This window comes from Fundulus heteroclitus, chromosome 23 (genome assembly GCF_011125445.2).
Source record: "Fundulus heteroclitus isolate FHET01 chromosome 23, MU-UCD_Fhet_4.1, whole genome shotgun sequence".
Taxonomy (NCBI): Eukaryota; Metazoa; Chordata; class Actinopteri; order Cyprinodontiformes; family Fundulidae; genus Fundulus; species Fundulus heteroclitus.
Genome location: NC_046383.1, coordinates 15124295 through 15136730, shown reverse-complemented (window position 1 = coordinate 15136730; position 12436 = coordinate 15124295). Strand labels below are relative to the sequence as shown.

At 40.7% G+C, this 12436-nt stretch overlaps 1 long non-coding RNA gene across 1 annotated transcript; it reads left to right on the top strand.

Annotated features, from left to right (window-relative positions):
* Window positions 1-1962: 1962 nt before the first annotated feature.
* On the top strand, window positions 1963-3229 carry LOC118557483. Its single transcript, XR_004927903.1, has 3 exons — window positions 1963-2518; window positions 2623-2734; window positions 2809-3229. It is a non-coding gene; the product is annotated as an uncharacterized LOC118557483 (long non-coding RNA).
* Window positions 3230-12436: the final 9207 nt, after the last annotated feature.

The following is a 12436-nucleotide window of genomic DNA, read 5'->3' as shown; positions in this document are numbered from 1 at the left end:
GAGGGCCAGCTTAGAGTACAAGGTGCAGTGGTGAGAAGTGTTTTTACTGTCTGTGATGAATCTGAGCCATGATACACGGCGTCTATCTCCATAGTCTAAAACACTCACAAAGATGGCCGACACCAACAGTTTCTGGGCCTGACATGAGAAACATGACTTATTTCCATAATATAATCCTATCTTGAGCTTAAACTTTTCAACAAACTTTCAATATGACCTTTAAATGTCAAAGTATCATCAATATGCATATCAACTTATTTATAGGACGATACAAAATCAACATACTGTCCTTGCTTTGTGACAGTTTTAGGCAGAGGGGAACCTTCTTTCTATTAGCAAACAACAAAGCTTTAGTTTTACCTGCATTCAGTAACAACCCAAGTTCTGAAAGCTGAGACTGAACGGCGTCAAAGGAAACACGCAGATGTTGAGAAACAAAATCAGTGGATTTATAACGACAGTAGATCACAGAATCATCAGCATGGAGAGGCAGAGCTGGATCTTTGAGACCACGCCCAGCACACAGTGATCACTAACGTCATTCACACAAACCCTGTGGTTGAATATTTGTGTGGGTATTAGTGATCTCTAGATCAGCAAGAGTAGATCTACCCTGGTGTAGAACTGTTGGTAATCTGAGTCAGGTTAAATCACCGATAAATATCATTTCTTTGAATTGCATTTGGGATATAATCTGAATTAATGAGCTCAGGGAGTCGGTGGAAACAGACGGGGGCCTGTAGGCAAGGTAGTGTCAGAACCTCCACCTGTAATAATTTATGTTAAATCAACACCAACAGTTTCTGGGCCTGACATGAGAAATGCGCTCTTTAGAGGACCAAACGAGAATAAACAACTTTAATCAGAGGAGACTCAGGTTCAAACTTTCAAAAACCTACAACACAGCAACAGGTTTGATTCTTGCCAAGTTTCACTAAATTCACACCTCCATGCATGTGAGCACAACATTCCTCCTGTGAGCCAGGCTAACGAGGAGGCTAACGAGGAGCCTAACGAGGAGCCTAACGAGGAGCCTAACGACTCTCCATTGTTGGGGTGAACAGTTCCAGGTGAATCTACAGGTGAATCTAAGCTCTAACGAGGCCTCGTCAGCAGGTCTATAAAGCTGGAACTCCTCACTACTGCAGATATTTAGAACTGAGAAAGCTTCCTGGATGGAAGAGAAACGCCTTCAGCTTCAGAACAGAAGTCCAGTTGTATTATTTTTTTAAATCTTTAGGGACTGATGATGACCTGATGACTGAGAATCTTCACCAACATTCCTGTTAAGCATGTTTAGTCCTGTTGTCTGAGATCACATGGTGCAGATGTGACAATAAATCTCCAAAACCCCGAAAACTGTATGGAGATCTGCTTCATAATGCGTGCATCACATTTACATGCACTTCACTGCTTGGAGTAATCAACAGAGGATTTGTGTCTATTATCCTAATTACATAACTGCTGAAGCACCATTCTAAAGTACAATGAAGCAACATGGAGCAAGGTAAAGAAAAACTGTAATGTACCCTGCTAGTAAACTAAACACCAGGAGAGAGCAGATCGTTAAACAGCTTCAGCAGCTGGGAAGCTGTGGTGTGGCAGCAGATCCACAGCTTTTAGTCAACATCTGATGGGCAACAAGTTCTGTTTTTAATGAAAGGACGTTATCGTTTAGTTCTGAGATTATTTCTGAGCCGCATCATGCAGGAAAACTGTTTTAAAGGACTTACTGAGGAGAGGATGAGTGCCGTCTGTGGGGAGGAAGGTGGGAGTTTCCAGAGTTACAGCTGAAGGTGACGTTTGGTTAGGAAGAAGATTTCAAGCTTCCTGCATCTGAGTTGAGAAAGTTTCCTGGAGAGGAAGCGAAACGTCTTCAACTACGGAAAACAAGTCCAGTTGCTTTGTTTTTCACCTTTTTTTGAAATGACTGAGAATCTTTACCAGCTTCCTGCGTCTGTTGGGAGGAGGAGGAGCAGAGGGAGACGCTCCAGTCTGGCCTGGAGGTGAGGAGCTGCCTGCTTTCAGGTGGTTTGTGTTGCAGAGCGGCAGGTGAGTGGGAGAGCAGCAGGAGGAGACCGTGGATCTGGGAGTTTGTCCACCAGGAGGACCAGGATGGGGTCAGGAATCTGAGGAACCATCAGGTGGGACTTCTTCTTGGCTCTTTGGCTCTGGAAATTAGAAAGATGCTTTGAAGAAGGCTTCCTGCCACCAAACCAGCACCACGACCATCAGGTGCATGAATGCATGCAGGTGTGACTGCAGAACAACATCTGCAACTCAAACACCTCAAGCACACTAAAACCTGACAGTTCTAACATTTTTAACAGTTTTTTTGTTTTTCATGCTAGGAGGGCCTCATGGTGCCTGATTAAAACCAACACGCTTCACTCTTGACGACTTCCTGCAGAAACACATCTGTGTGGGATTTCTGAGCTTTTTGTAGCCGATCTGCAGGCGGCCAATCAGCAGACAGAACGGGACGCAACACGTCGTGTGGTGTTCACCTGGCAGGCAGGTGTGTGAAGGAGGTTGTGACAGAGCAGGGCGGGGCGCAGAGCCTCGGGTGCACATGTAATTGCTGTTGAAACTGTCATGTTCCTGTCACTTTGTCTTCATCAGATTACAACCAGAAGGCTTGAAAAGAAACGCCACAGTGTGTGTCTGGAGTGAAGGAATATATTTCCTCCTGTTTCTCAGAGGCAGCAGCCTTTTCAGCTCTGAAACCTTCTTTGTGCGTGTTTAACATGAACTTCATTCACTCTGCATCCACTCCACTGCGCTGATGTTCATTATTCTTCCCAACAGACAACACCAGGGGTGCTGGTGCAGAGGATGTCAGCCCTGATCAGGAAACATCTGCTCTGCACCGCCTCATGGCAGCAGCACTCATTCACTGTTTTCCTGTGAGACTTCGTCTGACAAGCCGACAGGAAGTACTGCAGAGCTGTGAAGTGGAAGGAAGAAATTCATCGTTTTATTCACATGTAAAAATCTGAAAAGTGTGGTGGGCATTTGTGTATCAATTCTTTTGATGCAGTTTAAACCTTTCCTCCCCGACCCGTCTGCTGGGTCCCTGGTCTCCATGATGCTGGATGTTCTCTAATGTTCTCTGAAGAACCTTTAAGGCCAGAAACAGAACATCTGCATATATGCCGAGGTTAAACTAGGTAGTTTTAGTTTTTAGTTTTATTGAAAGGATCCCCATTAGCTACAGCTATGCTGCAGCTATTCTTCCTGGGGTCCTGAAATAATATATACATTAAAAACAAAACAAAGAATACAACAAATAACTGAAAGAAAAAGAAAATACACAAACACATGTACAAATACATATACATATATTAACGTACATATGTACCCTCATGCGGGCATGGAATATGACAAATATAAAACACATTCTACACTTACACCTATAAACATACCTACACATATACAAACGTATTTGCACACATATATAAATAAATATAAACATTCAGTTATATTATTTTGATGAATACTGTTTTACATATAAAATATAAATTTATTGACATTATTAGCAAGCAGAATATGTTTTGGCAGATTATCCCATTGTTTCATATCTCTAAACACAACAGTATTTTTTATGGCATTTGTTCTCACTATGGGTAAAATGAAATTACCTTTAGTTGCATGTCTAGTACTGTACTGGAGATTTTTTTTACACTGAAAGAAAGATGCTTGAACAAAACAGAAGGAAATTTGGAACTAAAAATATTTCTTATGAAAATTAACAATGAATACAACAATCTATCTTTGACCAACAACCAATTAAGATCTTTGTGCATTAATATTATATTTCTCCTGTAGCTGGACCTGAGTGCTACATGAGCAGCTCTATTCTGTATAAGTTGTAAATTATTCATATATTCCTACACCATACTGTAGTAGGTAGACTACAGTATTAATGCTGAGGTGACTTCTGAATGCAGTTAGTTGCTCTGCATGTTATTTAATAAAAAAGATGCTTAATACAGCTGCATGCCACACTTTTCAGGTGGTTATGTCTAAAATATATTTAAAAAACAGGAACCGGTTTCCTTTCTTATCACAGTTATGCTCTGCTTCTTAATAAACACATTAAAGATCTGAAAATGTTCTCACTACATCTCCAGATTGAATCTAACACGTTTCTGTGGATTGTTTTAAAAATATTTAATTTCTGTTATTGATAAGAAATTAATTCCTCTGTTTCTTCAGACTGGTTGGTTGCTGTAAAAATGAAAGTAAAGCTGATGTCAGGGACTGAACTACCAAATCATGATCAAATCGTTTCAGAACCAAAACGGAGAACCTAAGGAAGGAAAGCTAAACATTTTCCATCTTGAATTTCATACTTTTAGCAATTAGGCAGGAAATGTGTAAGAAATGCAGCGTTGTTCCAACTTTGTGCACAAAACAGTTTTATCGTGATATTTTTGTCTTTTTGTCCACTCAGCATTAATTTAAAGATTCTGTATTTTAACAGAACAAAGTAGAAAACCACAAATTATTGCAGGTGTCAGACGTTTGGCTTCATGAACTATTTTCTTTTCTCAGCAACAGAAATGAGAAGTTTCTTCTAAAACTCATTTAGCGGTTTAACGAGCGGCCGAGTCTGTTCTGGAGGAAAAAGCCGCTGGATGTTTCTGATCCAACTCGCTGTGATGATAAAATGAAAGCAGGTAAAGACGGCTAAGGTTCTGTAGCTAACCTTTTCCTTTGCTGGATATGTGACCCGGGGACACACAGATTATTCCAGTGGTCCTGACTGTGGACTTATACTTAAGAACACGTTGTGAACATATGGAGAAATAATCGTCCTACACATTTATTCTGTCTTTTATCTCTAAGAACTGAAGCAAAATCTGTTTTTTTCTTTGTAACAAGTATAATTTGCAAACCAAGGATGCTTCCAAAAAAATCTGGTGCAACAACAGCAGCCGTGAGATTGAGGGAACATTTTGTACGGCGCGTTCTTCGGGGTGGAAGATAATTAGTTGGCAGATGAGAGGAACAGAGAAGGCAAACATCTGCTCTGCACGTTTGAAACGGCATCTCTGGCAGAAAAGGAAATTTCCTTTCAGAAAAACACAACAAATCTCCCTCTGAGAGGTTCGTCAGACTTGGACAGAACACGTTTGTGCAGAAGTGCACGATTCCTGCCTGGCGGCCAGTAAATCTGCTGCTTAGAGAACGCCACTGCTGATCCGTCCTGACATTTGACCTCATCGCGTCAAACCTCAGGCTGAAAGGTCCTGCAGACGACAAAGACAGTACAGAGAGGAACAGTGAAGAAGAACCGGGAGAACAGCAAAGAACCCATGAAGTAAACCCATTTAAGTGCACGGATGATGCAACATGCAGGTCTGGATGCAGGAGCTCTGCGGTGAAGTCAAAGGGAAAAACATGCCAACATGTCGTCGCTCTGAATGGCATCACATCCAGCATGAAAACAGCCGATGCTCATTCCAGGGAACATGCGCTATTTTAAGGCCTTTTATGACACTGATCCGTCATATTATGTAATTCTGTTTTACACCAAATTAAGGACAAGTCTGCAGCGTCTCAGCGGATGAGTCTCTGACATTCACAGATTCACTAAAGCGTTAGAAGCAAATTTACTGGACGGAGACAAATGGAGGGACAGCAGGTTCAGCGGTGAGATGAGGGGGGGGGGGTGGGTTCGTCCATGCAGGACCGTCAGAACGACGTCTGGCAATCTCAACATCATAAAGAGTCTGTTTGACATCCGGTGATAAAATCAAAAGAGCCTAAAATCTTGCAGCAAATTTCTGCAAATGTGAAATGAAATGAAATGAAATGAAATTTATTCGAACATGATACAAATATAAAAATAAAATAGTGCACAGTAACAAGAAGTGCATAAGAAAGAAGAGAAAAATACAGATTTTTTGTTTCAGTTAACATATCATGCTCAAAATGGGGTAGGAAGAAATGTAATTTTCTCCAGCGTGCTTGGAGCAACTTAGATATCTGACGAGAAAAGCGGTATTACTACAACGCGTTTATTCATTTTCTTTTCACAGAAATGGAGGCAGAGCAGAGCAGGAAAACTGGGACGATGAGGACAATCCTCTTCACCTTCATCTGCTCCACGTTTCTCTCTCTTCCTGCTATTTTCCAGCTTCCCCACCGTAGAAGACGTCTCCACTCCTCCCTCACTGCCTTATTCCTCACAGATGGAGGGATTTATTCTTAATCCATAATTCTGTTGTGCAGGAGAACCTCCCACCGCTCAGCTCCTTGAATTGGTGTAGTGCTTAACGAGCAATCGTTAACCATCCCAGATTTTCTGAAGCAGGTTCTTTTCCAACCAAGTTGGAGATGAAATGTGATGCTTTGGTCATTTAATTGAGTTATAATAAACTGAACTGAGCAAAACCTACTACGCTGTTATTCTATTTTATTATAAGTGGACTCTATATATTAGAAAAAAACTCCTTCTTTAAACTTGATGTCGAGGATTTCTCGTGGTTAAATGGGTTTGGTTGCAAAGAACAACAACAAACATCACCGTGAATAAGTTAATAGTTTTCAAAGTTAAATTACAGAAATGTAGCAATTTTTATGGTTTCTCGTTTCTAATAACTCAGATCTTATATTTATATTTATTTATATTTGGTCAGATGCAGTTATATTATTTTAATGCATGATCCTTATCTCATATAGAATGAAGAGAATGAGGAGAACTTGTAAATCAGCTGTTCAACGATCGGGACTGATGGATGGAGAGAAAAATAAAACTATAAACTCTGAACCTTCAGAAACAAACTGAAGGCACATTTTTTTGTTCGTCTTTTTTAGGACTGCATTTATTTCTCTCCTTCCTCCCAAAATAAACCGTAAAGGAAAGTTTTAGAGAACAGACACTGGGGATGTTTATAAATGAGGAAAACACATTTAGGGAGCCGTGCTGTCCTGACATGAACCACGATGTTCCTCCAGACGCCCAAAGACCTGAAAATATGAAATGATCGTCGTGATTTTTCCTCCGTGGAGATAACAGGACCAAATCAGAGTCAGTGAGGTGAGATAATTAGGAAAAGTCCCAGAGAGCCATGGTGATGAGATTATTAATCCCACATGTTGATGTCTGGATCAAAATTTGGATTTTCTAGATTTATTCTGAATATTTTTGGTGTCTTGCCTTCTTTCTCTGACAGCTGTGAACTCTGAGAAGCTTTCTGCTGCTGCTTGTTAAGCAGCTGCTCAGGTTTTAAATGTTCGGGGTGGAGTCGGGTTTCCTGTCTCTGCTGATCCATTGTGATCAGCTGGACCTCCTGAAGAAGTGCCAGAACACATCTGCATTGCATTTTTACCTCAGGACAGGTAATCCGTCCGGCTTTTGGTCGGAAATCTTGCAGCTGAGGCTTTCTGACCCACAGATGAATGATGGTTGGCGGTTAATGAGACGCTCGATGATCTCAGATGATGGACCTGAGTCTGGACCTGTTAGATCTCAGTGCTGCTCTTGATCCAGTCGATCAAATATTTATCTATAAATCCTGATGTCCTGTCAGTGAGATTTATTAAAGGCGTTGATGATGCTAAATTTCCAGCTTTTAAATTTAGACGAGACAGAAGCTGCCGTCTTTGGACCAGAGAACAACAACAAACTGCTCAGACATTAACTTTACTCGGATGGCACTAAATTGGACTCGTGTCATAAAGCGCAAAAAGCTTTTTATACATTTTATCATTTAATTTCTTCTCATGTAAAACAGATTTCTTTCTTTCACCTCCATAATATCGCCAAAAATTAAAACTATCCTGTCCAGGACTGATGCTGAAAAACTAGTTAATAGTCAAGGCTGGATTATTAACAATTAAGCAAATCAACAAAATGTAGAAAAAAAGCTTTCAGCTGATCCAAGATATTAGATGAAAATCAATCTTTCTCACTGTGTCATCTATGTTAGCAGTGAAGCTGGTTGGTTTAGGGATGTTTAGCTTAAATGTGCATTTATTATATTTTGTTCATATTGTCTTTATACTTTTGTTCTTTTGCTGTTTTACTTTGACTGCATGAATTTCAAAATGTTTAAAATAAATACTAACTTTTTCTTAAGACTGAAGCTTTGTGCTATGGTCGCTGCACTTTAAATAAAAAGGAGAAAGATGAATTCTTTTTCATATTTTGCTCATACAGTTAATTGATAAAGAGAGGAGGAAGAATTCTTGCAAATTTCTCATATGTTCCCCTGATTACCAAAGATTTAAAAATCTCTTCTTTTCCAAACATAACGGATGGAAACAGTGTGATGATCGCTGATGAAGACCTACTAACTGTGAGGTAACCGCAGCCATTTAAAAATCAGTCTATCTGGTTATAATTTGCCTGTCAGTAACTGTGGAAACAGCACCTGTGTCCATTTTGACCAGAATCAGAAGCGGCAGCTCTCAACTCGACAGGTGAGATCACAAAACCAATCAGCAAACACGTCGCTCACCTGGATGAAGAGAAACCTTCTGTGTGATGCGTCCGCCACGTCTAAAGGTGCGACGGTGATGAAGGAGGAGATAAAAGCCCTCAGAGGCTCAGATCTGCAGCTTAAAGCCACAAATGTGATCAAAAGTGATCTAAACGTTTCTTTCTGCAGCCTGAAGGAACCCCACAGAATCTCAAAGCCTTTTGCTTTAAATTCTAGGTAAAAAGATTCAGCATGTTCAGGTTAATAATAACTACATAAATATATAAAACTGCAAAAAGCAGCGCACTAATTACTGAGCTTTTGGTGCGTCATCCTCCATTCCTGATTATTTCTGAAAATGCCTCAAAAGAGCAGAAAGGCCAATCGATGCTAGAAATCATCGTTGAGAAAAGCAGCCAAACCCAGCAGAGGAAACAGGCTCCACTAGTAAATATAAGGGGCTGTTGACTTTAAATTCACACCAGACGTTGGCAACAAACCACAAAAACCACACAGGCAAGGAGATTAAAACATGTCCAGAGATGAAGCTGTGTGGAATAAAGCATGACATGAGTAGAAAGTACTGAAGAAAACAGACGGAAAGCCAAGAAAGCAGCTTTAATCTGAGGCTTTTTAGACAGCAGTCCTGTCACTGTAAACTAGGGCTGAACAATTAATCGCATTTTCAATATAATCGCGATTTAAAAAAACGCAATTTCCAAATCGCAGAGTCTGCAATTTTTGGCTCTGTAACAATCAGGGAATTAGACACGTCCATTAGGTGTTGGTAAAATGTTTAAAGTGGGTTTGCCTCCACATGGAAGGAAAGACAGCTGCAGCAGTGAGATAATCTAATTTTATTATTTGTTTTAGAGTTTATATAATCATTCATAGCATTAAGTACAGGTCAATCAGTTTAATACATAGACTTGCTTGTTGGTTGCACTTTATGTTCAACAAGTCGCGTCTGCTGGAGAACCTTTGGGCAAAGTGAGGTTCTGGGAGAGTCTGGTCTGATCATGAGACCAAAACTGGAGTTTCTGAGCACCGGGCTGACACCGACGTACGGAGGTGGGAGCATCATGGTGTGGGGATTCAATTCAATTCAAGTCAATTTTATTCACATCACGTCATCTCAAGGCTCTTTCCAAAGTCAGCTTCCATCAGATCCTCCAGGTTGGTGAGAAAGTTTCCTCTCTAAGGAAACCCAGCAGGTTGCATCAAGTCTCTCCAAGCAGCATTCACTCCTCCTGAAAGAGCGTAGAGCCACAGTGGACAGTCGTCTGCATTGTTGATGGCTTTGCAGCAATCCCTCATACTGAGCATGCATGAAGCGACAGTGGAGAGGAAAACTCCCCTTTAACAGGGAGGAGAACCTCCAGCAGAACCAGAACCAGGCTCAGTGTGAACGCTCATCTGCCTCCACCCACTGGGGCTTAGAGAAGACAGAGCAGAGACACAGAAAGCTCAGAAGCTCACATTGACCCAGGAGTACTTTCTATGGTAGAGAAGACAGAGCAGAGACACAGAAAGCTCAGAAGCTCACATTGACCCAGGAGTACTTTCTATGGTAGAGAAGACAGAGCAGAGACACAGAAAGCACAGAAGCTCACATTGACCCAGGAGTACTTTCTATGTTAGAGAAGACAGAGCAGAGACACAGAAAGCTCAGAAGCTCACATTGACCCAGGAGTACTTTCTATGTTAGAGAAGACAGAGCAGAGACACAGAAAGCACAGAAGCTCACATTGACCCAGGAGTACTTTCTATGTTAGAGAAGACAGAGCAGAGACACAGAAAGCACAGAAGCTCACATTGACCCAGGAGTACTTTCTATGTTAGAGAAGACAGAGCAGAGACACAGAAAGCTCAGAAGCTCACATTGACCCAGGAGTACTTTCTATGGTAGATGGTAATAGAGGATTATCTGCCTCCCCTGATGATGTCACAGCTAACAGAACGCCAGACCAGGTGTACCTTCTATGAAGAGAAAAATGACAGAGAACAAAAAGTTAAAAGCTGAAATAACAACAAACAATGCAGATTGGAGAGCAGTAGGAGAACTCAGCAGAGTGAGAGAAATAGACCCTGATGTCCTCCAGCAGCCTAAGCCTATAGCAGCATAACTATAGAGGTAGCTTAGGGTAACATGAGCCACTCTGACTAACTGAAACCTGTGTTTCAGCGTGTGGTTTTGGCAGAAGGAGATATGAATGGAGGTACAGGAGCTTCAGGGGGAGGAGAACATGAGGACACCTGAAGTTTGGAGAATAAATCTGCAGGTCTGAGGCCAGACTGTGTGGAACAATCACATATGAGCAAAACATGCAGGAGACGTCTCCAAGCTACCATGGCCAAGAAAGTACCAGAGAACCGGACTTGTTTTAATTTCTCTTTGTGGGAATTGTTGGGTTTTTACTGACATCTGGAGTTAAATTGTGTTTGAGCTTGTTATGAAAGGGTATGAGGATAAAACCTGTTTCACGTGTGTGAGAGACATCACTGGAGAACCTGGAGGTCCAGGCGGTAAATGAGAGCTGCAGCTTGATGACGCAGGTCAGCAGCTTAACGGAGACAATGTGGCATCAGAAACGTGACGAGACTCCTCAATAATTCACGCTTCTTGTAAACTGAGAGCAAAACAACCTGAACTAAAGAGCCTCAGCAGTCTTCAACCTTTTAATTCTTTAAAACATATTTTTGTTGTTTTGCTGTTATTCACCAGTCAAAGACACCAAACTTTTCTCCACTCCTGCAAATGATCAAGTATTACGTTTCTGCAAAGACCAACTGTTTGTGGAAGATTCAGATCTGATCCAGAAAGTGAAACAAACTTCAGAACAAACATATTTTTAACAGTAAGGACTTCATTCACAGGCCAATAATAAAGGAGAAGCAAACTAAACTAAACCAAAGTAAAAACCTGTGAGGCAGGGAGGACACATTATACTTTAAAGTTATATTATTTACCAAAGCAGGAACTCTGTTTCTGGTGGTAATGTGAGTTAACTGTAATTACCTCAGAACAATTTCCACTCAGAAAAATCTGAAATATAAATAAATTCTTTAGTGAAATAAACTAAAACAAAAGAAAATTGTTCAAAGTTTTTATTTTGCAGCGTTTAATCATTTTGCTTTTATATCATTATTTGATACACATAAGTCGGAGTACCTGGAGAGAACCAACGCATGCACAGGTAGAACATGCAAACTCCATAAAGAAAGACACCAGGCTGGGATTTGAACCCAGATTTTATGAAACAAACCAAATAAACCAAATAAAAGTAGCAGACATAAACCTGAAAACCTGAAAACTTGTGAACGTCTCCAGACTTTGTTTCTTCTTTGTAAAACATCTCCAGCTCAGTCAGACCGGATGGAGAACGTCTGGGAACATCAGCTCCTCAAGTTCTCAGCTTGATTTATGTTTGGACTTTGACTAGGCCATTCTATATAATCTATTTAATACACTGTGCTATAACCTGTGCAATGATCCTGAAAGAGGTAACTTCTGCTGCTATCACCAAGTGATTGAGATAGATAGATAGATAGATAGATAGATAGATAGATAGATAGATAGATAGATAGATAGATAGATAGATAGATAGATAGATAGATAGATAGATAGATAGACATACAGTAACCGGGAAGTACACATGACATCATCTGCCTACTCCGATTTCTTTTGTATTTTCATTCTTACTTTTTCTCATTTTCTTTTTGATCCACTGGAAGATACACTGTATATAACTGATGCATCTTTTCCTACTTTTGGCACCTTCTCCTGACTATTGAGCTGATGTGACAAGTGAATTTCTCCAATGTGAGATCAATAAAGACTATCTTATCTTATCTTATCGTATATCCAGGATATCTCTGGCTACGTGTTTAGGGTGGTCGTCCTGCTGGACGGTCAACCTCCACCCAACCCCACGTCTTCTGCAGCCTCCAGCAGCTTTTTCTGTCCTTGTTATCCTGGATTTAGCTCCAACCATCAGCTCTGG